The sequence below is a fragment of the Melanotaenia boesemani genome, chromosome 20, assembly GCF_017639745.1.
Source record: "Melanotaenia boesemani isolate fMelBoe1 chromosome 20, fMelBoe1.pri, whole genome shotgun sequence".
Lineage (NCBI taxonomy): Eukaryota > Metazoa > Chordata > Actinopteri > Atheriniformes > Melanotaeniidae > Melanotaenia > Melanotaenia boesemani.
This window is the reverse complement of record NC_055701.1, coordinates 24,334,833-24,358,088: the sequence shown is the minus strand read 5'-3', so window position 1 is coordinate 24,358,088 and position 23,256 is coordinate 24,334,833. Positions and strand designations below refer to the sequence as shown.

Genomic DNA, 23,256 nt, shown 5'->3' with positions numbered 1-23,256 from the left:
AGCCGATCAGCTGATCACAGACAGCTGCCATGATCCACAACAGGAAAGAGAGAAGGAGGGGAGGAAGCTGCACTGGGCGGTTTTTGCTTTATTGCAGGAAAAGTGCAGGTGTTGAGCCCTCTCACCAGGAAAAGTGTGGGTGTTAAAACATCCTCATCTCTCACGAGTGTAATGCCTTCAAGTCCATGCATAGAGCCAGCTGACTTTTTCCATATTTCCTCTGGACACTTCTGACCACAGTCCTTGTAACCAAACAGAATTAAAAAAATGTCAAAACATTTTTTTTTAAACTGAATGGCAGAACTGAGAAATTTAAATTTAAGCTTTTTTTCTATGAAAAAAATCTAAAATAACAAGAATGTAACAAAAGAATAAAATAACTGTTATTCATTTTTATTACACACAAAGCTAAACAACAGCAAAACCAACTATTGGTTGGCCTTTCATTGACATTTTTTGGCTTTTGCCAAAACCCCCTGCAAGAAAAATATCAATCTCATCACACTGGTATCAAACGATACTGATACTAGCGTTGTTATTGATACTATTGATATTTGGATCAATCCACCCAGCCATCTTGTGTGTTAGTCAGTCTGGTTTTGAGAGCTTCGATTTTGTACGATTTAGGTCAGACTAGCATGTTTATGTGCATTTTAAAAGTCTGTCCTGTAACCTCCACAGTGACTAAACACATGAGGGGTTTCCATCTAATCTTTTCCACTATTTAAGGCAACCCTAAAGCAATCACACTGTAATCACACTAGGGCCATAAAACTTTCCTAACACGAATTTGTCGCCAAAAGATCTTCCAGAAATCTTCTATACTTTCCAATATAAGATCCAGGAACACTTCTATGTTCATTTCACCCTCTCCCTGACCTCCCAGTGTTCTTTTTGAACATCAGGTCATCAGTTCAAGGCATGCCTCTGAAATTGGCTCCTGGCACCATCCTGCATTATTAACTTTGGGGTTGGAAGCAATATTCCTCCTCACCAGGAGCTGCAGCGGCTGCCTGAGTGATCTTCAGCAGCTGGAGTTATATACAAACATCAATTCCTCTAATTTAGCAACAAAAGTGCAGGGTAATTAGTTGCTGAGAGTCTGAGAGAAGACTGCAACTACACCTCCCGGCCAGGAAAGATGAAAAGATCTGAACACCAGGAAGCCAAAATTTTTCAACTATATCTGCAGTATCATTCATCTTTCCTTAATGTCAATGTAAATGTAAGGAACAAACATTTTCCCTTCCCCCACTTCATTGTTTTGTGGCTTAAATTTTCTGATGTCAAACAAATGAGGACTAAAAACCCATACTGAATAATTTCTGCTCCAAATGAACGGGGGTCATGTGTACGAGTGCTACCTTTCAACAACAAAAAAGAACAACAGTTCAATTGACTTCTGATGACTTGATGGCTCTTGTGAAACCTTAGATCTTTAGAAATGATAATAATTCACCGTTGGAGCCAGATATTTGAAGAGTTTTTGCTGCCGCCAACCCACAAGCATGTGCAAGTAAGAACTTGGGCTTCCCACCAAGAAATTAGTTGTTGTGGGGGAAGTGCAGCCAAGAGCTGTGGGTTAGTGTTGGTTTTGTTTGGGTGTGCATAATCAGAACATGGCTGTATTTATTGCACACAAATAATGGCGACATGCTGATTCACCATTATGCTGTGTTATTATTTGGTTGGCGGTTTAAAGAAAAGAAGAATGGACTCTGCCAGTGGACTTGGCACCCTGTTGGTCTTAAGAGCAACATGAATGGATTTGGAAAAACATGTAATTAACTAAGCCAGATCTCCTAATGGTTAGTGTTTTATTTAAGCCTTTTCTGTTTATTAGTACCCTAATTTTTACTTTTGTTTTTAACTTCAGGTAAAGTTTGTTGCCCAAGTTTTCTAATTTGCCATTATATCTTCACATATACAGCTAACACACTTAGCTCACACACAGATTAAGTGCATGTAGCAATGTATATAAGTGGGATGTAATTCAAAGTAGTTGTGACTCCCTTTTGCATATTTTTATGGTTATCCATCCATCAATCCATCCATTGTACCAATGCTTATTCCACTGCAGGATTGCAGGGGGCTGGAGTCTATTGCATCCCCATTAGGCGAGAGGCAGGACACACCCTGAACAGATCTGATTTAACATGTGATGTAATTCATTTCTTTCAGTCAGGACCACTTTCTGTCACAGATCAAGGCAGCAGGAGATGAGGAGGTAGGACCCAAACGCAGGACTCACAGTAAAGTCACAAGTGGAAGTGAGATGATTTAATAAACGGGAGGATGTAAAGCAACTCAGTAGAAGACTAAAACAAACTCAGACTGACTGGCTGAGACAAGCAAAGCAACAGTGAGGCAACAAAAAAAACTGGACATGATGAAAGAAAAACCTGGAGCCTAAATACAGATTCAGGGAGCAGGAAATAAGCTAAGCAGAATACACAAATAAACACAAATACACAGATAAACTACTAAATAAAATAGGGAAACAAGACTGAGGACCCAAAAACAATGAAAACCAGCCACTACAGAACAGACTACAAGAAAACAAGAACTAAACCAAAAACCCATAGACTATGACACTTTCTATCCTGATCAGCAGGTTTTGTTCATGTTCTGTTGCAGCCTGTTTTGGTTTCTGGTCTTTTGTAATTTTTTGTTCTGTCTTGTTTCCTGTTTTATTTTGTTGGATTTTCCCCTTGTGTATTCTGTTTGTCTTCCTGTTTCAGGTCATTAACTGTCACGCCTGCTCCTCCTTTTGTAACCAGTCCTTCGGTATATATCCTCCAGTTTTACTTTATGCAGCACTAGTTCATTGTGTGTGTGTGTTTATGTGTGTAACTGTGTTGGTTTTTCCTGTGTCAGTTTTCTTAGTCTGGTCTCTTGTTAGTTTTGTTTTCAGTGTTGCTGCTTCTGCAGTGTTTTCTGTTTAATTAAAACATCTTCAGTCATCCATTCACTTGTGCCTCGGTTGGTCTGTCCTCCTCGTCTCCTGCTTCCACTTTCGTGACACTTTCTCCAGAAGGTAATGCCAACAATCAGGTAGTCATGCTGTTTGTTTGCAGTAGTTCAGCATCTTTGTTGTCTTCTGTGACATGCAAACATCCCCTTACTTGTGATGATGATGTAATCAGTTTAAAAACCTTGAGGATGTGCGGTTTTTGTTTTTTTTGTTTGTTTGTTTTGTTTTGGTTTTTTGTTTTTTTTTTTTTGGGGGGGGGGGGGGGGGGGGGGGGGGGGTCAGCGCCATTTGTCATTATCTGTGGGATTTTGGTTCTGTTAGGTTTAGTTGTTAGATTTCTGTTTCCACTCTTGTTATCTCCTCAGTCTGTCTACTACTTTTCAGTGCAGCTGTCTTAAATTCAGGTTTGTATTTTTGTGTTACTACTCTGTTTTGTTCTGCTCCTCAATGTTAGTCTTGCTTCTTGTTATATTTTGCAGAATTGATTCCCTTAGGTATTCTGAGGAGTTGATGTCCTACTGGCAATAAAAGACAACATATTACCCCTGTTTTAGCCTCGCTGCACTGGCTCCCTGTGCGTTTTAGAGTTGATTTTAAGGTTTTAATGATTACTTTTAAAGCTAGTTTAGGGTTGGCACCCAGCTACGTTACGGACTTACTGACACCCTACGAGCCTCCACGCAGCCTTAGATCCTCAGGCAGGTCTCTTTTGGCTGTTCCGGGGTCGAAGCTCAAGACCAAAGGTGACCGAGCTTTTTCTGTCCGGGCCCCTCGACTCTGGAATGGCCTGCCTGAGGAGATAAGGCTGGCACCATCAGTATCATCTTTTAAATCACTTCTTAAAATGCACTTTTATCGATTGGCCTTTTTATAATATTATAATATTTTATCTATTTAATTTTCATGCTGTACTCTTGTATGTGTCTTGTCATTGTTTTCTTTGCTGTGTGATGTTCAGCACTTTGTAAACTTTGTTTTTAAAAGTGCTATACAAATAAAGATTTATTATTATTATTATTATTACTCTGTTACCAAATGCCAACTTTTATCCATTTTAGATTATGGAGATCTGTTGCATATGAATGCTCCAGCTCAATGTCTGAGAAAGCTTGACACTGTTTATCATGCTTCTTTGAGGTTCATTACAAATTGTAGAGCCCTGACCATCACTGTGAACTGTTTCTCGAGTGGGTTGGCCTTCTTTGTCCACCAGGAGGTTGGGACACTGGTACACTTTTATCTACAAGGCCATGCTTGGACTACTGCCCTTCTATATTTGTAACTTAATCAAACAGAGAAATATCGATTCATATGGTTTGCGATCAAATAAACATTTGTTGCTCTTTGTGCCATTTGCCTGCACTGAACTGGGAAAAAGGGCCTTTGTCTTCTCTGCCCCCTCCACATGGAACATCATGCAAAAGGAATGTAAATTAACAGAACTTATTTCATTGAATGACTTTAAATCCAGACTGTGAGCACTTCAGGCAGCCTCTTCAACTTGTAACTGTTTTTCTCAATTTGTAAGTCATTTTAATTGTTAATTGTTGTAATTGATACTTTTTGCTGCCTCTTGGCCTGGACTCGCTTGCAAAAGAGGTTTTTAATCTCAGTGGGACTATCCTGGTTAAATAAAGGTTAAATAAAATAAATTTACCAAAACATGTTAGTTTAGGCAGGTAAAAAGCACAGAAAGCAATGACTTAACCCCACACTATGATCAGGTAAGTCAGTGATGTCCATGCAACTTTAACAACCCTTTAAGTGTGAACAGTCTTTCAACAACTTGAGACCTGTTCATACGCTGCAAGAACAAGAAAAAAATATTTGTTTTCTCTTCCAGGAACTGTGAGAAATGAATGACATATTTTTTTTCAACTAGGGCTTTTTTTGCTGTGGTGTCTGTCAACTGTTGGTCAGAAATTTGATGTGGCTGTTGGTGAGGCAGAAAAGCAAAGAGAAGGCAAACACATTTTTTTCTGTTGTTGTGGAGTATGTACAGGCCTTTAAGCTGGAAACTCCCCAGCAGAGCAAAGGCAACAATGCAGAGCAGATGCAATGTGTTAACTGAGTGCTGATTGGCTAAAAGCTAACTAAATTAGAAAAGGCCTGACTCAGGCTGACAACATCCAATTTCACAACAAACAGGACAACATACATGAAATGTTGCCCTCATGTTCACTAAAGCATTGCCTATAATGTTGTTCTCTGGTGGGGATCCATGCTTTTAAGGGCCCATTTACACTGGGACTGTTTATTCCGTTTTAAACAAACATTGGTCTGTTTCCATGGATAGTACAGTTCGTTTGGAGAAGTGTGGACGCTTCACACTGCTTCACACTCTGGTGTGGACCAAAGAAGCAAACCTGGTCTGGGGGTCTTGATTCACTTGCAGGTAAACCTGGTACAGTTTGCTTGCAGTGTGAATGCAAACAGACCATCCAGTGAACCAAAGAAAGGAAGGGATGGAGGATGCATCGTTGGATAACTCGCTGCCTCTCCTGCTGCTCATACTGGACAAGTCTTGTGAAAACTGCATTACAGACAGAAGAGAAACCACAAGACTGCAGAAAATTGGTGTTGCTCCAATGTTTACTCAGTCTGGATCCAAATCCCAGATTCTTGTATTCCTCTGTGGTGCAGGTAGGTATTTGTCCAGGTTGCTTGAAAGAAGCTCAACAGTCATCAGGTGAAATATTTAATAGACAACAGTTTGTTCTATTTTTATTGAACCTTTATACAGGTGGTCCAATTGAGATACACAGTCACATTTACAAGAGACATAGTTGTGAAACAATATTTATCTAATACATCCAATGGTAGTACAGGTATGCATGAGGGTTTAGCTTTTAATTAGCAATTAGTTCCTAAATGATGCATCCATTGATTACTGATTGCTTCTTTTTGGAAATCCAAAGTGAAGAAAGCAACAGAGGAGGCCAGTGGACACAGAAAACCCATCAGAGGCTTCGCTGCTCAGTTAATTATTTCTCACCTCTGGTATGTCACACCTGCCGAGAATGACGGCGCAGACCCAGCAGTCGGGAGATGAACTTGGGCATGATTGATACTTGCTTTTTTTTCTCTCTCTCATCTGCTGTCTTTACCCTGAGGTGTGGCTTCATAATGAACTTCTTCATTTGCTGCTGCTTTTTCTCACATGTGCTGCTGTAAATCTTCTCTGTAGGTAGTTCTGGCACTCCCTGAATGCTGCGAGGGGAGGCAGACTGATGAATGTTTGAGTTTAAATGAGACCAACTTTGAGTGTGTGGATTTTTTGGGGTATTTTTAATCAGACAGATCCTGGATATATCACAAGCTTAAAGTAACCCAGGTAATATGCTCTTTGTGGTATTTACCTTATGAAATCCACTTTAGTCGGGAAGAAAAGGTGTCGATGACGAAGAAAGCTTAAACGATTATTAACCCAAGCCAAAAAGTGGCCTATACATTGGCTTCAACCCATACATTTGGTTGTTGGTGATGTTATGTATTCATGGGTAAAAATAAAACTAAGATCAAACCAACATTCAAAGCTACTTTATCTTGTCCACCTTGCTAGTATCTGATTGGACCCCTTTTCTCTTCAAAACTGTCTTAATTCTTGGTCACAACAATCAACAAGGTGTTGATTGTGGAAACAGATGAGATTTTGCTGCATATTGACATGACAGCATCAAACAGCTGCTGCAGGTTTGTCGGCTGTATCCATGATGAGAATCTCTTGTTCCACCACATCCCAAAGCTGCTCTACTGGATTGAGATCTGGTGACTGTGGAGGCCGTTGGAGTCCAGTGAACTCATTGTCATGTTCAAGAAAGCAGTTTGAGATGATTTGAGCTTTGTGACATGGTGGACTATCCAGCTAGAAGTAGCATCAGAAGATGCTACACTGTGGTCATAAAGGGATGGGCATGGTCAGCAACAATAATCAGGTAGGCTGTTGTGGGTAAACCATCCAATGTTGGTATTCAGGGACCCTAAGTGGGCCAAGAAAATATCCCCTATTCCATTACACCACCAGCAGCCCTATCTTACAAAGCAACATGGGTCCATGCTTTCATGATGTTTCCACCAGATTCTGAGCCTAGCATCTGAATGTGGAGCTGAAATGGAAACTCATCAGACCAGCAACGTTTCTCCATCTTCTATTGTCCAGTGTTGGTGAGTGTGTGTGAATTGTAGCCTCAGTTTCCTGTTCTTAGCTGACAGGAGGCACCCGGTGTGGTCTTCTGCTGCCCATCTGTGTTCAGAGATGCTATTCTGCGGACCTTGATTGGAACCAGTTCTTTTTGGACTTCCTGTTGTCTTTCTATCATCTCCAACCAGTCTGCCTCTCTGATACCAACAAGACATTTTGGTCCAGACAACTGCTGCTTACTGGATATTTTCTCTTTTCCAGCCTGTCTGGCACCAACAACCATGTCACAGTCAAAATAACTTAAATCCCCTTTTTTTATCCTTTCACATGATCAGTTTGAACTTCAGCAAGTTGTGTTGATCATGTCTACATATTGAGTTGCTGGCATGTGATTGGGTGATTAGCCATTTGTGGCTATTAGCTATTGAGCAGGTGTACCTTATAAATGGCTGGTGAGTGGATGTGTCTAGATCAGTGGTGCCCAAGTCCGGTCCTCGAGATCTACCATCCTGCAACTTTTAGATGCGACCCTTCCCCAACACTCTTGAATCAAATGTCATTCAGCTCTGCAGAGGCCTGGTAACGAGCCAGTCATTTGATTCAGGTGTGTTGGAGAAGGGTTGCATCTAAAAGCTGCAGGATGGTAGATCTCGAGGACCAGACTTGGGCACCCCGGGTCTAGATTGTGCTGTCAGAGAGGCTGTTGACAGATCCTCTGGTCTAAAACCTGACCACAGAAGAGTTTCTGAGCTCCCGATGTCATCAGCTGTTTTTTTATTAAGAGTAAGTTACTGCCTGTCAAGTGTTGCTATGAAATGTTTTGAATGAATTTTAGGAAAAAACAAAACAAATAAAACAGCCATCCAGATTTAATATAAAATCTGTGAAACACAAAACAAACCAAGATGGATTTATTCATTTATTTATGTGACAAAATTCAACAAAAACATTCACCCTTAATGCTCTGAAGACTTTAGACAGAAGCTTTAAGAAACTGTCAAAAGTTAATAAGAAGCTTTTTATAAGTCCATGATCAGCTGATTAAATTATCAGAAAAAATACAATCTTTCACCTCAATTTACAAACTTAATATCCCCTGAATTCTTTTGATTTCTTGAAATTAAACATCTGAAAAAGTTAGCATGTCTACAGAATTCAAAATATACTGGGGAATTACTGTGTGGCAGATTGTATAAATCACTTTTTATTTCTCCTGTTAAAGATATTTTTCTGTTTAACTGTTATCATGCTTTTGCTTCAGCAGTTGGAATGAGGCTTATGTCTCCTGAAAAAGTGACGTCTCCACATAACCTCTTTTGTATTTTGTGGCCTTGTCAAATAAATTTCACTTTGCTGCAGCCACTCCCTGTCACTGTGATCTTTATTCCATTAACCTTTGCCGTTTGGAATAACCTACAGCACAATGATCTATGATGAGGTGGAGGTATCCTGAGCAGGTTAAACAAGCAGTATTGTGACCACACCGAGAACATCTGACAGAGAAAAGTGACTAATGTTTACACTCAACTGCCAGGTTTGCTTTTAAGGACTCAATCATTCCTAAACACCATTCTCGTCATTGTGGGACGTGTCAGCATGAATTTGCATTTAATGTGCTGAGATATATATACATATATATATATATATATGTATATATATATATATATATATATATAGATATATATATATATATATATATATATATATTCTGAGTTAAAATGCTAAAAGGCAAAGATTAAAAGAAATGATGAAAGAAAATCACTGGTGCTAATCTGTTCATAAAGTGTTGTTGGAATGAGAATAAGTTTATATTCACTAAAACAGTTGCTTCATACTGCACTCGTAAAGTATCTCCCAAGTTACATGAAATAACAATCTCGTGTCTGACCCTAACCATAATAACGTGGGTGAATAATCACTACTTTAAAACTGAGCTATTAGCCATCCCAACCTCTTGCACCATCCAGTACAACATCAACCAAAACTCATTTCTTCAAACAACACAACACAACTTTCCAACCTTAAAACTCTGTGCTTCTGATTTAATTTGATGGCACATTCAATATTCCTAAGGCTTTCATTGCCTGCAGGGCCCTAAGGCTGCAAACACACTTCACAACTATGTTTTTCCAGTTTGAAGCATGACATGACAGCTGCGTTTTGATTTATGGCACTGTTAAACAACAGCAAATGGACACTGTGATTGTTTTGAACTTGCAACATGGGTATTTCAGTAGAAAACTCCAGGTCGATTCAACCTGAAAAGAACTTAAAGAAGAGACACGTTGCAACATGGATACAAACTTAGCCTTTGTTGGTGAAAACAAAGTGAAAAAATCTATCAAAGTTAAGTAGTGCTACTTTTAACTTCCCAACAAAGATATCAAGAAATGTCATAATTGATACTAGTGAAGTTTAACGAAGCAGTCAGTTGATTCGGTGAATAATGATCCGATGTTCAGGTGTGTTGAGGCAGAAAGCATCTAAACCCTGTAGAAGAATAGCCTTTGAGGACCAGAAATGGACAACCCTGATTTATATTTGACTTTTAAATGTTGTAAATGTCAAAACATGTCATCTTGCATAAGTCACAGTTTGTGTATTGTAAAGATTTCAGGTACTGCTTCATGTAGCACTTTCATCTCACAACAAAAAAGTTTCTGTGTTATTCAAATCTCAGCTAAGGCTGTGTGTGAGTGTGTCTGGTTGTTTATCTAATTAATCTCTGTGTCAGCCCCGTGATGGACCAGCGACCTTCCAGGGTGTGATCTACCTTTTATCCGATAGCAGCTCGGATGGTCTTTGATCACCTGTGGCCAGTTTTTAGTTCTGGAATTGGTCAAAACAACCACCTCATCTTGGACTCATCATCTTTTCTTTATTTAAAAAAATGTATATTTAATGCTTTAGACTAACTGCAAAAATACTCATATGTTGCATGTATGATAATAGCTTGTCATGGCAATCTTTGGGGCTTTTAACTGAGGGTGGGTTACACTGTGAGTGCGTTTAGAGCTTGATGTAGTAGTGGAACAGTGGTCATGCTGAGCCAGAATGGTGGCTATTTAAAGGCAAAGAAGAGGAGAGTCAGGTTATGGAGAGCAGCATCAGAGTCAGCCTGAGGTCTCTCTCTGAACAACAGTAGTCAAGCTATCCAGCAAATCCACTAGGATTCAAATATAATACTTCTGGGGTTTACGGAGGTGCACTGACTGACACGAACTCCCCTGCCTCAAAGATAATTTTTTGTTTTAAGTGTTCAGTGGTGGACAGAGCGGAGCTAACAAGCTGTGCCAAGTGCTTAGCTGTGCAGTTGTAAAAACACACAGACCCAGGCGCCAGGGAGCTCACTGCGCTTTTCTGACCAAAACCAAGAAGCGCCGGTTGAGATCGAGGGGTTCAGAGGGGCTGTTGGGGAGGTGAGAGTGAAGATGAGGGAGATAAAATTGTAGGAGATTATGGTCCAAGGCTTTCATGGGGTTTCTGAGGCAAGACGCAACACCTTTAAAAGAGGAAGCCTGGAGTCGTCTGGAGTGTGGAGTCCTGTCAAAACAAAATATCGTGAGAAAGCAAGCCCCGGCTATTAGAGGCAAAGAAACACTACACACAGATCCAACAGACGTAGTTTATGTAGAATAACAATTCACTGAATAATGAAAAAAAGGTCAGTTTGCAAAAGCCTTGTTCAGATGCATTATTCAGTGTTACCCATTACTCAAACTGTTAAAGGAAATGAGCATTTTATCTATGCAGGGCTTTTGTTTTCTTTTTGCAGGTATTGTTAGACTTCTCCATTTTTACATACAGAAACATGTAAATATAATAAATCCAAACCCTAGAAAACTCAGGACAAGAACTAAAGAAATAACAATTAAAAAAGTGTTTAAAAGCCAAAAGTGAAGGTTTGTAATGTGTGTTAGCAAATTGATCCACAGTTTTGGAGCTGTAACTTCCAAAAAGGCTCCATCAGCTTTGAGTTTGCATCGTGTTTTTGGAACAATCAAAAGCCCCTAAAATGGTAATATTTTAAAACAGTACATTTGGGTACAGCAATTCAGACAGACAAAATGGGCAAAGTCGTTTATAAGACAAATTTAAAAAGTTTTTAGGTGAATTTTAGATTTGACTAACATCTGCAAAACAACTGGTTTTGCACCAGCTGTAGGACAACAATGGAGGCCTGGCTAATTACAAAAAGAAGTGTGTTGCAATGATAAAGAGGTTATACAGGCATGTATCCTTGTTGAGTATTGACAAAGCGGGCTCGATTACTAAACGAAAGAAAAAAGCAGAATTGCAGTGTTACTGGATGTAGCAGTGTCACACTCAATGGTCGTAAAACATAGGCTGCTAATGTATCCTTAAAGATCATTTATGCTTACTTTACAAACATAAATAGGTAGGTCTATTTCAAATATTAGCTAAAATTAGCTATTTAGATGGAGCACTTTTAATCCAATCAAAATCTTTCTAAATCTGATCAACAGGAAACCCACGTAACCATGTATACACTCATTCCAGGGGTTCTGTGATGTATGGTATTTCTGCACATGCTAAAACCACGTAGGGGTTAGATGATGTGGTGAACTTCTGGGAAGACTTGAAAATTGGTGGATATAATTTTGTTGTAAACTGGAAACTTGTTGGAGTTGTTCACGCAGGTATTTGATAAAATGAAAGAAGGTGGAATTCGCTGATTGATCATTTTGACAAAGTGGTTGTCAAAAGCATTTCAGTCATATTAAAGCTTTTCCATCATGTAAACACACAACTGATCAGATCATTTTATTCAGTATCCATGTAAACATGTCAGCTGGAATCTCTAGTCAGACTGATTTCAGTTGGATAGAAGAAATATTTGTCCACGTCTATGTTGTCAAACATCACTGGCCACATACTCCCATGTGTGCAGAGTTAACTCCCAGTTTCTGAGGTCAGTTTCAGACAACAGCAAACATGGCAACGGTTTGCTGTTCCTATGTCCAGGTGAGGTAACTTCATAGATGTGTTTGTAGTTCTGTACAAATTCACAGAGCCTATTTTCAAAATGTTCCGGCATTCAGGTTATCATTTTCTTCTACTTCTTCTGTTCCTTTCGAAGATTGTACATGAGCCATTATGTGCAACAGTGCCCCCATGATTTCTGGTGGTACTGCTCTCTTTACTGCATTTGGCCATGCAGCTGAAAACTTCTTAACACCGTACTGAAATATGCCACCATGAATCCAGATAAAATACTCTATCCACATGTATTTTTGGTGTTGTGCATAAATTAGCCACTAAGCTGTTGTTTTCTGTCAGACGGTGTTCATGTTACAAAAAAAGAAATAAAATGCATGATTGTAAACGCAAGCAAGCTGTAACTGTATGCTTCCTAACTAACTATTAAAATGAATTATACTTTTTTCTTTTTTTCCATTTGTAGATGAGAACGCAGCAGAAAATTGCAGAAGTTGTTGAGTACAATGACGATGGACTCGTCATGAAGCAGCAGTCTCTTGCAGGAAAACATTCAGAATCTCTCTAAAACCCATGGGTTAGCACCTCCAGCCTCACCTCTCTTTTTTATATACGTTATTGTGACCATTTAAAAAAACAAGAAAATAAAATCCATCATGTTGGAACAGTTATTGAGAAGCTACATATGAATAAGGAATAGAGTGATATTGGGAAACCGAGACCACTGGTGCCTCAGACCAACATATTCCATAAGTGTATTTGGATTTAGATTTATGCCCAGCCCAGCATCAGTTGATCATCCATCACAGCTTTTTGAAAGGGTGCTCTATTGCTGTTGTTGTTTTTAAGGTGTTATAAGTGTGCAAGAGATTTTCAGACCATCTAGTTTTTTTCACATAGTGATACAAATAAGCACTAATAAGAACAAAGCTTTTAAACTGGAATTTGCTCTGTGTCTAAAGTACTCAGCAGCAATGGCTGTTCATGCTAAAGTGCTCTCAAAGCTCTTTGTATCACGGTGTGTTATTTGTGGTCTTCTATTTTAGATGCAACCAATTTAAGAGTGATGTGTGTGTGTTTATGCAGTCCTTTCGCCCCCACAGAAACACTCAGGTTACTATGCCGTGGTAATTACACTCCCTGTTTTTAGCTGTCATAACATAAAATGTTTGGGCTTTGGGAGAACAGGCGAGGTTGTCACACTGAACAAAACCGCTAACCAGACATAGCAAGGCCATGTTTAACTGCAGTGGCCAGCTGGGCTGTAATATACCATCAGTGGCAGCAGGAGGAAGCATTAAATGGGTAACTGTTCACCCATGCCAAAACATAAAGGGAGAATAAGGGAGGAAAGGTTAATATATATACTGAATGTTGAGATGGAAAAGCAGCAAAAAGGTGGGGTGCAAGGACAAACTTTGAACTTGCTCTTAAAGAATTCTTTTGAACATTATTTATCACTTTTTCCCCATTTGAAAGGCAGACAAATGGCAGGGAAACAGAAAGGCAGTCAGATGTAAAAGTAGATGAGAAGATGAGAAGACACACAGTCTGAATGCAGAGAGAGGACAGAGTTAATAGGAGAAACAGAGGCACAGTGAGCTCCAGTCCAACTAAACCCCCCTTTTTTATCCAGGCTATCAAGCAGGGTCCACTGAGGTGTTATTACTTTGTCAGAGCTGACCGGACTGTTGGCAGATGATGGATGATACTGGAGACGGGTTGGTTCAAGACCTACTTATAATCAGCAATAGTTAGCAAAGTTTGTGTGCAACCAAAATTCTTAAACAAAACTCAACAGTGTGTTCATTTTCCCAAACGGATTCATTCTTTCATTATCCTGGAATGTGCCTTTTTTTCACTACTAAAAATATGTTTTGTAATGGTGCACAGTTAGATGTCCTAACACATGAAAGTGTAAAAGTTCACCGTAGAGATTTTGTCAAATTACATTCTTTGTGTTGCTTGTTATGTAGGAGTGTGTCCACATGATGTTACCATGATGGAAAAGCAATAATGTGCCCTAATCATGTATATATTTTAGCCATGAATTTATTTAGTGGTATTCAGTAATATACGCTGTCCACCCAAATAAAATCACATACTCTAGTGTTTCATTGGTTCACCTTTAACTTCTTTACATCACACAATCACTTTAGCCTGGTTTCCATAAGCTTCTGCAATGTCACATTTATTTATGTCCAGAGTTGTGTTTTGTTTTTCACCAGGATCTTGTATTGGTGACGGGAGAGTTCGACCACTGGGCAAAATCTTCTCTGCTTGACACCAATAATTTGGTCCTTCTGCAACAGACAGACATCTTTTCCACGACCACATGATGTGTCTTTCAACATGGTTTTGAGAAATGAGAAGCTACTTACTACGTGCAGTAATTAATCCATAAGGGGAGTCTTACTTATTTGCTTATTTATATCCAGGAGCTGACTTTTTTGGAAGGGCAGTGTATAAACCCAATGTTATTCAGAAGTATCTTAACCTAAACATATTTATTAAATATAAACAAACCCAGTAGTTTTAAATTTCTGACTCCTAAAGACTGTCCACGGACTGTTACGGCAGATTTCATGAACAAGACCATTCAAAGTGCTTTACATCAAACATTAAAAGCATTGCAGCGGGGTGCAGGAGAAATCTTATAAAGTCAATTAAAAACCTTTAAAAACCAGCATTTATAGTTGGTGTTGCAATTTTCATGATGGCAGATTACTTTACATAGACAACTCAGAGGAGACTCAGCAGTGGATCAACCCTAGTACCCCCATTACCGCCCCTGTATATGACACTGATGTGAAACAAAGGCGCATCAGTCTATAAAAGGTGTCTGACAGGGATCTGCAACTCAGTTTAAAAAATTAATGGGTCAGTTTGCAGAACTTGACAAACTGTTGTGTCTATTTTATTTGAATCAGGTGTGTTTGTGCAGGAAACATCTAAAAACTGAAGGACAGTGGTCCTCGAGGGAAAAAAAAAATCCTATTCTATCCTATGTTAATCCTATTCTTCACAGATGTTCCGCCATAAGTCATCAAAACTTTCTGCGCACGTCTATAATCACATGAAGGATGAAGGATGAAAGGAAAAGGAAAGAATAAAAACACAGTTATTCCCAGAAGATAGATTATTTTATATTAGTTTTCTTTGTTTTAACATGAGAAATCTTTAACAACATATTAAATAAATTAACACAGTATGATTAAACTTATTACAACTTGCTGCTATCAGTGCAAAGAAACGTTTGAATGAGTGATGTTATATTTCTACAGGTTTTTAAGCATAAGTTTTGTTTTTTGATGTCCTACGATATTAGTTTTGTGCTTGAAGCAGTACCCAGAAGCAGAGACAGAAGACATGGTCATTATTAGTAAAGAATTTCTTTTGAAAGCGACTTTAACCATGTAGTCATGGGACTGAAGACGTGCAGAGTGGCAAGATGACAGGTGAGTAACCCTCCTTTTGTCTGTAAACAGACAAAAGGTAAACAGACAAAAGGAGGGAAAAACAGGCTTATTTAAGAAATAACTCTTCCTGAACACATGTCATAAAGTTTTTGGTCCTACAATACTGCATGCATGCAGAGCTGACACAGGTTTGTAAGGAGGAGGCCATCAGTGCAGCAGGTGAGCCAAAAGAGCAGGCACTGGGGAGCCAAGCCTGTAGGAAGGCAAGAGCAGGAGGAAAAATGAAACAAACAAAAATACTTAAACAAAAAAAGAACTGATTATCCTCTTCAAATTCCAAATATGAAACTATCTTGGTGAGAAACATCTTAATTGAAGAGTGAATGTGATTGTGTTTGGTCAAATAACATAAACATGTGGTGATATGTGGGAGCCAATCGTCAAGAATGTGGGTGAACACTGACGGGCATCCTGACATAAGCTGTTTTTCTATAGATGAAGGACAATTAGGGCAGAAATCATACAGTAATCATATAATTTTTTAGTCTTTATTGCTAATTTACATCAGGTTCTTATCAGCTTCTAGTTTATCCTTTCAAGGTTAATTCTATCACAATCATTTGCTTCGGTGCATTCCTGCACTAGGCTCTGTTTCCATGGATCAATATCTTTTTAATGCATAGAGGAATGAAAAACCACCACACTGATATAAGCACGAATGCAATGATTCTGCAGCAGAAATGCTCCACTTCTATCTGAAGCACTTTTCTTTTTTCTTTGTCTCTAAGTGCATTAAAGCCCAATTTCCAGCCTGTTAAAGGGCCATCTTCCTCTGTTTCCAAGGTAACCAGCAATTACTTTCCTGGTAAACCTCAGTCGCAGTTCAACATAAACATGTTTTTATATGGATTTCTAATTAAGGTTACCCACCAGCATTAATCACACCATTACCCTTGAGACTGCTGAGAATTTTAGGAACTGATTGTGATTATTACAGTCATGATGTTGTTGTTGAGGCTTTCCATACAATCAGCTAATGAAGAATGTATTCTGCACTGAAATTAGTGCTTTAATAATTCCACTGTTTTGTTTTTCAGTGTCTCTTTTTTATTAATCAGAGTGATCGGTTATGTTAAAGTAAAACTTCATTTGAACCCTCAGATATTTGCAGGCACTTCAGAAAATCATCATCATTGACCCTCAAGTTGGGAAGTTATTTCTAACCTGTTCACATGCACAAACTTTCTTTGTGTTTATTGTGACTGGAGTGCAGGTTGAGTGGGTGTTTGGAAGGTAGCAGCTTGTCTCCGGGGCCAGGCAGACAGGTACTCCCCACATAAAGAATCTAAAGACTGTCACATATCCGGCTTTAGAACTGACTTGTTATCCACCTCCTCTTAACAATGCATATCATGGAATCTATGCTCTGCTGCCTTTGAGATCAGAGGTTTGTGTAGGAGGCTTGTATATACAGTGTATTTTTAAATTCACAGGATACTCAGACTCAGGTAAAGTTTAGATAAAGTGCATTTACCCAGCGTCACTCACTCATGAATCTGCTGTCTAACTTTGACACATCCTGGAGAATTTTTTGTGAGTAGGTTTGGTTTCCAGGAGCAAGATTAATGCATATCCTATTCCATGTAAATATTAGCTTTTCACCAAATAAAGGCGTTGCTCAGTCTGAAGAGAGAATCTTTGAACTGGACTGTCAAGCACACTTGCTTAAAATTACCAAGGCAGCAACACCATTAACTGGGCCCCAGAAGTGAAATGTTAGCTCTATATAGTCTGGAGCTGAAGCAAAACGTTTATTATCACAAGTACACAACACAGGATCCAAACACAACTAGTAAAACTTAGCAAGAAGTTGATGAAAAGATCAAATTTTTACAGTTTTCAGGTCTTATGGCCGGAAGTCTTTTTGCAAATGTTGCACAGTTAAAACACTGTGATACAAACTTAACACATCAGCTGTCACACATTCAAGGGAGTTAGGCTTCCTTCTAGTGTTTCCCAACTCTTCTACTCCTTGTCTACAATGCCCCTTCTCTGACCTGAATCAGGTCAAACAATGATGCAAACTTAATCTGGGGATTACTGACAGAAACACAGAGTTCATTATAGTGAGAAGAGAAACACCCTACTGTTGTCTTTCACACTGACGCTACCAGTGTGGAGCTGTTTTGACACATGCACTACAAGTCCTGAAATTTCCTGCTGAAGTTTGGAAAGTGCAGCATGAAAACATGCAATCTCTGCTATATTAGATTTATCTTACTGGTAGAATCTCTAGAAGTCAATCTATTGGAGTATTTCAACTATCAGCAATTGTGTGAGCTGGAAGTTGTTCCTCACCTGCAACCACTGCTCTCCTGTAAAAATCCCCAGATATTTGAGGTTTTGTTCCTTCACAAATTCCTCTAGCTCTGACTCTTTCAAATCACTAGCAGAATGTTTTCAATACAGTCAAAGGTTTAAGTATCACCACAGTGATGGTGCCAAAACATTTGTGGAATTGTGGTTCCAGCAGTCCAAAATAGGCATTCCAGTAGACACTGCAAAAAGATTGGTCCACATTGGTCAACTTACCTCTCTGTACCATCTCATCCGCTCTATGCAAAAGCTCTGCTTTCTAGAGTCTGTCTCTGCATCCCATCCAGACTCCATGAATCAAATTAAAATTAATGACCAGAGTGATACAAGTAAGGCTTCAACCCTCAAAGACCTAGAGATTGTTGAAGAAGAAAAGTTCAAAATCTATGTAAAGAAATCCACACTCCTCATTAGGGGATAAAAAAATTGTTATAACAATTTAAGAGGTGTAATATTCATTTTCAGATGATAGAGTGATGTGGTCAGGTGTAAGGCTGCAACCAAAAACAACATGACTTCAAATAGCACAACGCTAGTCATGCAGCATTTCATCTTCATCTGCAACATGCATAATGTATATTATTGATTCCAAATAAGCTTTGAAGGTTGCACAAAAAGGTTATGTGGCAATAAAATTGGTTTACAGTATAATTTGTCTTCTTATTATTCCCTGCATAATTATTACAGATGCAATTTTAATTGGAAAATAAGTTGAACTTTTATATTTTCCCCAGCGACCTAATTTACTCATCTCTGCTTCAGTGATAACACAAAGGGGGTAGAATAAATCTATAATTTAGACTTTTTGTCTGACCCATCATCATTGTGACCATACAAGCTTCCTGAAGGGAAGTGCACAACTTAATAAATGATAATAAAACCAGTGTAACTTGAGGGGGTTACCTTTAAAACTATTTAGTTTGGGTTCACAGTCAAAACATTATTTATCTTAAGAAAATGGTCTAATTAGCCGCATGTATGACTTAAAAAAGGGAAAATAACTGGCAGCATTCCCTTCACCATCTCTTGAAATGATGTTATTGTTTCCACAGTGTTTCACATATCAGATGTGGCAGCACAATGTAGAATAAAGAACAAAAAATAGTGAGAAAAACTCAATATATCAGTCCAGTTAAGAAGAATTTGAATATACACTACTGTTCAAAAGTTTGGGGTCACTTCCCTATTGAATCCCATGGCAAAGTGACCCCAAACTTTTGAACAGTAGTGTACATAGACATAAATGAAGTCTTTGAAAGTATTTTCTGGTTAAATTCTACTAATTTCCCAGCTTATTGATGATCTGAGGCTTTACATTGTCAGTAACAAGAATGTGGTTATGTAAGGATTGCAGAGAGATTAATGTAAACTTCAACATTACGACAAAGGTCAGTGCAACCGTCTTGCATTTTCTTCTTCTACAGCTTGCCAACAACAGGTGATAAAAATTTGATAGAGATGTTTACATTTGATGATATAAATGCCAGTGTTACAAAGAAAATGATGTAAGTGGCTTTGCAAAGTAAGCACCTCATTTGATGGATAGGACTTTACTGTACTGCCCACTTTGTTTGATTGACATGTGAATAAAGTGCATGGATTAGCTCTTAGCAACAAAGATGGAGACAAAAGCAAACAAGAGTGACACAGTTTCACTTGTGAATGAACTCATATTCTTCATATTAAGTCATATTCTTCATATTCTTCTGTGTTTCAGGACTGAAGGAGAGGAAAGGAGAATTTAATGCTGTGTTGATTGGCATTGTTTTATTTAATATAACCTATTTCTTTAGGCAGGTTTGGATAAAATGCTTCATCTGATCCTTATTTGAGGTGGATCTTCTTTAACACCATTAGCCGTCCTCTAAGCACACTTTCCCACAAGTTATCCCATAAAGTTGAGAATGTGCCTAATCCCATCCAGAGTTATGACATATGGTCAGTGGCTTAAGTGATCCAGAGCCATCTTAAGATGGAAGTGGAATGTTATTCTCAAAGGGGAGCAGGAGGGTAAATAAAGAAGACAATGTTCAGCAGATATGGGAAAATATTGACATGGCTGACCTCAAAGCTTAACAGATTAAGGCCAGTAACATCTCACAGCTGTTTACCTAACAACCACCGCTGTGGTTTTTTTGTAAAATGTGGGCTTTAATTCTAATGACTTGTACGTATCTTTTGAGAAAATTCACAATATGAAATGAGATGCTCATAAGTCATCATTTTTCCTACACTGTCTTCTGTGTCCATTGAGGTATGAATGTGTATAAATGCATATAAAAGAACTTAATTAACACTTAGAAGTGCTGTATGAATGTATTTGTGACTGGGTGTGACAAAATGCTATAATATTACAGCTCATTTGCAAATACATCCCATTTATCAGTTACTGGGACTACTGGCAAATCACTGGAAATATCATTTGAATTCTGCCACAGTTTAAATCAGTGGTTCCCAAACTTTTTCTGCTGGGCCCCCTTTTCATCAACAATGTCATATGTAATATTCTTGGGTATTCCAGCAACATCATACAAAAAAAAATGCTGCAAACAGTAACAAAAAAAAAATTGTTATATTAAAACATGTGCAATTTTTACTTAAAAAACTAACTTAAAACGACGTATAACTTGCTTGAAAAACAGAAGCAATATGTGCCTCAGCACAACGGCTGAAGGGAATGACTGACTAGTTTGCTTCAGAAAAATTAAGTGACAGGATCAGCAAGTTTGACAAGTATCTGGAGTACTTCCTATGGTGGCCCAGAAGTACAATACAATTGTAACAAGTGAAAGACTTTTACATTTTCATGATACACATTTACATTATAGAAACATTTCAGAATAAACAACTGTACAAAATGTGAAACACTTTTACAATCCTTGATGCAAACTTACATGTGCAACTACAAAACACTTTTACCAATGATGAAGCAACTTTACATTGATGTGAAACTTTTTAACAAGTTTACCGAAACACTTTTGCAAGGTCAGGAAACACAATTAAAAAGATATGACCCGACCGGTGTTATACCAAAATCTGTGATCCAACAGAATCTGTGACCGTAGGGGGGCAATAATGTACTTTTTTTTGCATGTACGTCCTAGAAGACGAGCAAAGTCTTGAAAACACTTTTACTGAAGCCCGAGTTCATTATAATGCAGCTACAGTGAAGTCACATATTCCAATAACTATCAGATAATAATCATGTAATCAATGGCTGGAATGAAGACAGCCTTTTGTCATTGATGTGGCTGTTTGTAATGCATGAATGTGATGTGTTATAGATGATCTCTCTTTGTGAATGTGGGTAAGATAAATCTCATCTCCACAGATTAAAACTGCATTACTGCAGACACAGCTGTTTCTCTTTGTATGTGCCTTTAACTTTTATTTTGTTCTTTGTAAAATAAGAATGATTGAATAAAATAAATGAAAAAAAAGTAGCCAGAATAGTGACTGGCACCACCAAACTGGTTTCCACATGAGTCCTGGAATATTCCGGAGATGTTCTGAAGCAGTGGCATGCAAGAAAAAACTGCAACATTTGCTTTGGGCTTTCTACGGAGATTTTCCACCCAGGCTCCAAATAAAATCTCCATATCATCAGCAGGTAAAACAACGTTTGAGCATGTCAACAAATCTTATGAAGCTGTGCACATGAGTGTATCTGCATGTGTGCTGGTGGGAGTTTGCTCTTTCTGCTGACCTGTATGCAGCTTTATGGTTTGTGGATACATATAATACATGTAGAACTCATACTAAGACGATAAGGAACCTCATGCTTTTCCAATTTGCTATGAATAAATCAGAGACATTTCCAAAATGTAATATCTGCATCACGTGCTGTATTTTGAGCACCATTAATGTTCGTTTCCTTGCACCTTCTCCCCTGCATTTCCAACTGCTGCTATGTAGTTGTGTGGATGGCAGCTACCGAAAATATCAGCCCAAATTATCTCTCCCAAAAATCTCCTGTGGTAATATATGAAAGGGGCTTAACAGAGCTCTTAGGAAGCCTCTTTACATTGGGTTTCTATTAAGTTTAGAATTTAATTTAAAGCCTTCTTCCTCGCCATAAATAACCAAGCTCCATGATTCCTGAAAGATCGGATGATTCCCTGTCACCCACAGGAGTGCTTCACTCTCAGAATTCAGCCATATTTGCTTTGACTTTCCAGGTCCAGATTGGAAGGACACACTTTCAGCTAGTAAAAGCAGTCTGGGTACAAACTGCCAATAATCTGAAGGAAGAAACTAGAAACCTATTGGAAAGAACTTGATGGCATGTAGGTGCCTTGTCAAAGTGGTAAACCACCAAAAACCAGTTTATCCTCCATTTTTATGAAGATTCTGACAGTTTTCCAGCCTCACATTTAAAGGGATACTGCAAGATGACCCACTTCATACATCACACAATTAATCACTAAGTGGATGTATGGGGGTCGCGAACACCAATGCATCTTATCTTCTGAGTCATGGCTCAAAATATTTGTAAACCACTAGAATACAACACTTTTAAATGAACGCTTCATGAATCACATCTAGTCCCCTTTTCTTAATTAATGGTAAAGCATTTTTCTCTTTCAATATTCATGGTATTTGAGGGTAAACTAATTGACAGTTTATCTGCGGATGACCACAGGAGACTGAGCATTATTTGTAGAGTTAAAATTGATTCATGGATGTAACTTTCCAGTGTAGCTCAGTATGTGGCTTTTGTAATGAATCTTTGTTTTGCAGTGTAGTATTTACAGGTGATGTTGCTCAGTTGACCAGTAAAAACTGACAATTGCTATTTATGCTATTTATTAATTTACTCATTAAACAGGTCACCTGAGTCATCATCACAACAATTGCCCCCCCCCCTAAGAAATTTAGCAGGTGGGCTGTTTCCAGCTTCATTTCCCACAGGTGAAAATCTTAGAATTTTTATAAAATTCTCCAGAGAGAGGATATCGATGAGGAAGAGTTCAGGTTTATGTTTTACATTGACTTGCTCAGCTCTTTTCTCACTAAATTGTCGGAGAGTCCGTGTCAAGTGTCTGCTTACACCGCTGTCTCCTTTTTCGTGTTTTACCGGCTGAAAAGAACTTTTATCTAATTATCTTATTTAATCTTTTCTGTATATTATTTCTTATCCTTCTCTCACTATATTTTTGGTAATTTCATTAGTAATTCCATGTTTTTTGTTCACTTTTATTGCTATTTTATCAACATTTAACTTTTTTACTGTTTAATGAGCACTTACTTTAAACAGTTACACAAATTATTTAAACTTTTTTTATATGTAAAATTACATTTTCTCTCAAATTCATACTTTTCTGTTTGACATTTAATAAATTTTGTCTGATCTCATTGGCATTAATCTGATTCCACATGAAATAGCT

General features: G+C 38.3%; 1 long non-coding RNA gene across 1 annotated transcript; it reads right to left on the bottom strand.

Annotated features, from left to right (window-relative positions):
* Window positions 1–1,859: 1,859 nt before the first annotated feature.
* LOC121631700 lies at window positions 1,860–22,520 on the bottom strand. The gene is made up of 3 exons (XR_006008780.1): window positions 22,409–22,520; window positions 13,809–13,811; window positions 1,860–1,870 (listed from the first exon to the last, which is right to left on the bottom strand). It is a non-coding gene; the product is annotated as an uncharacterized LOC121631700 (long non-coding RNA).
* Window positions 22,521–23,256: the final 736 nt, after the last annotated feature.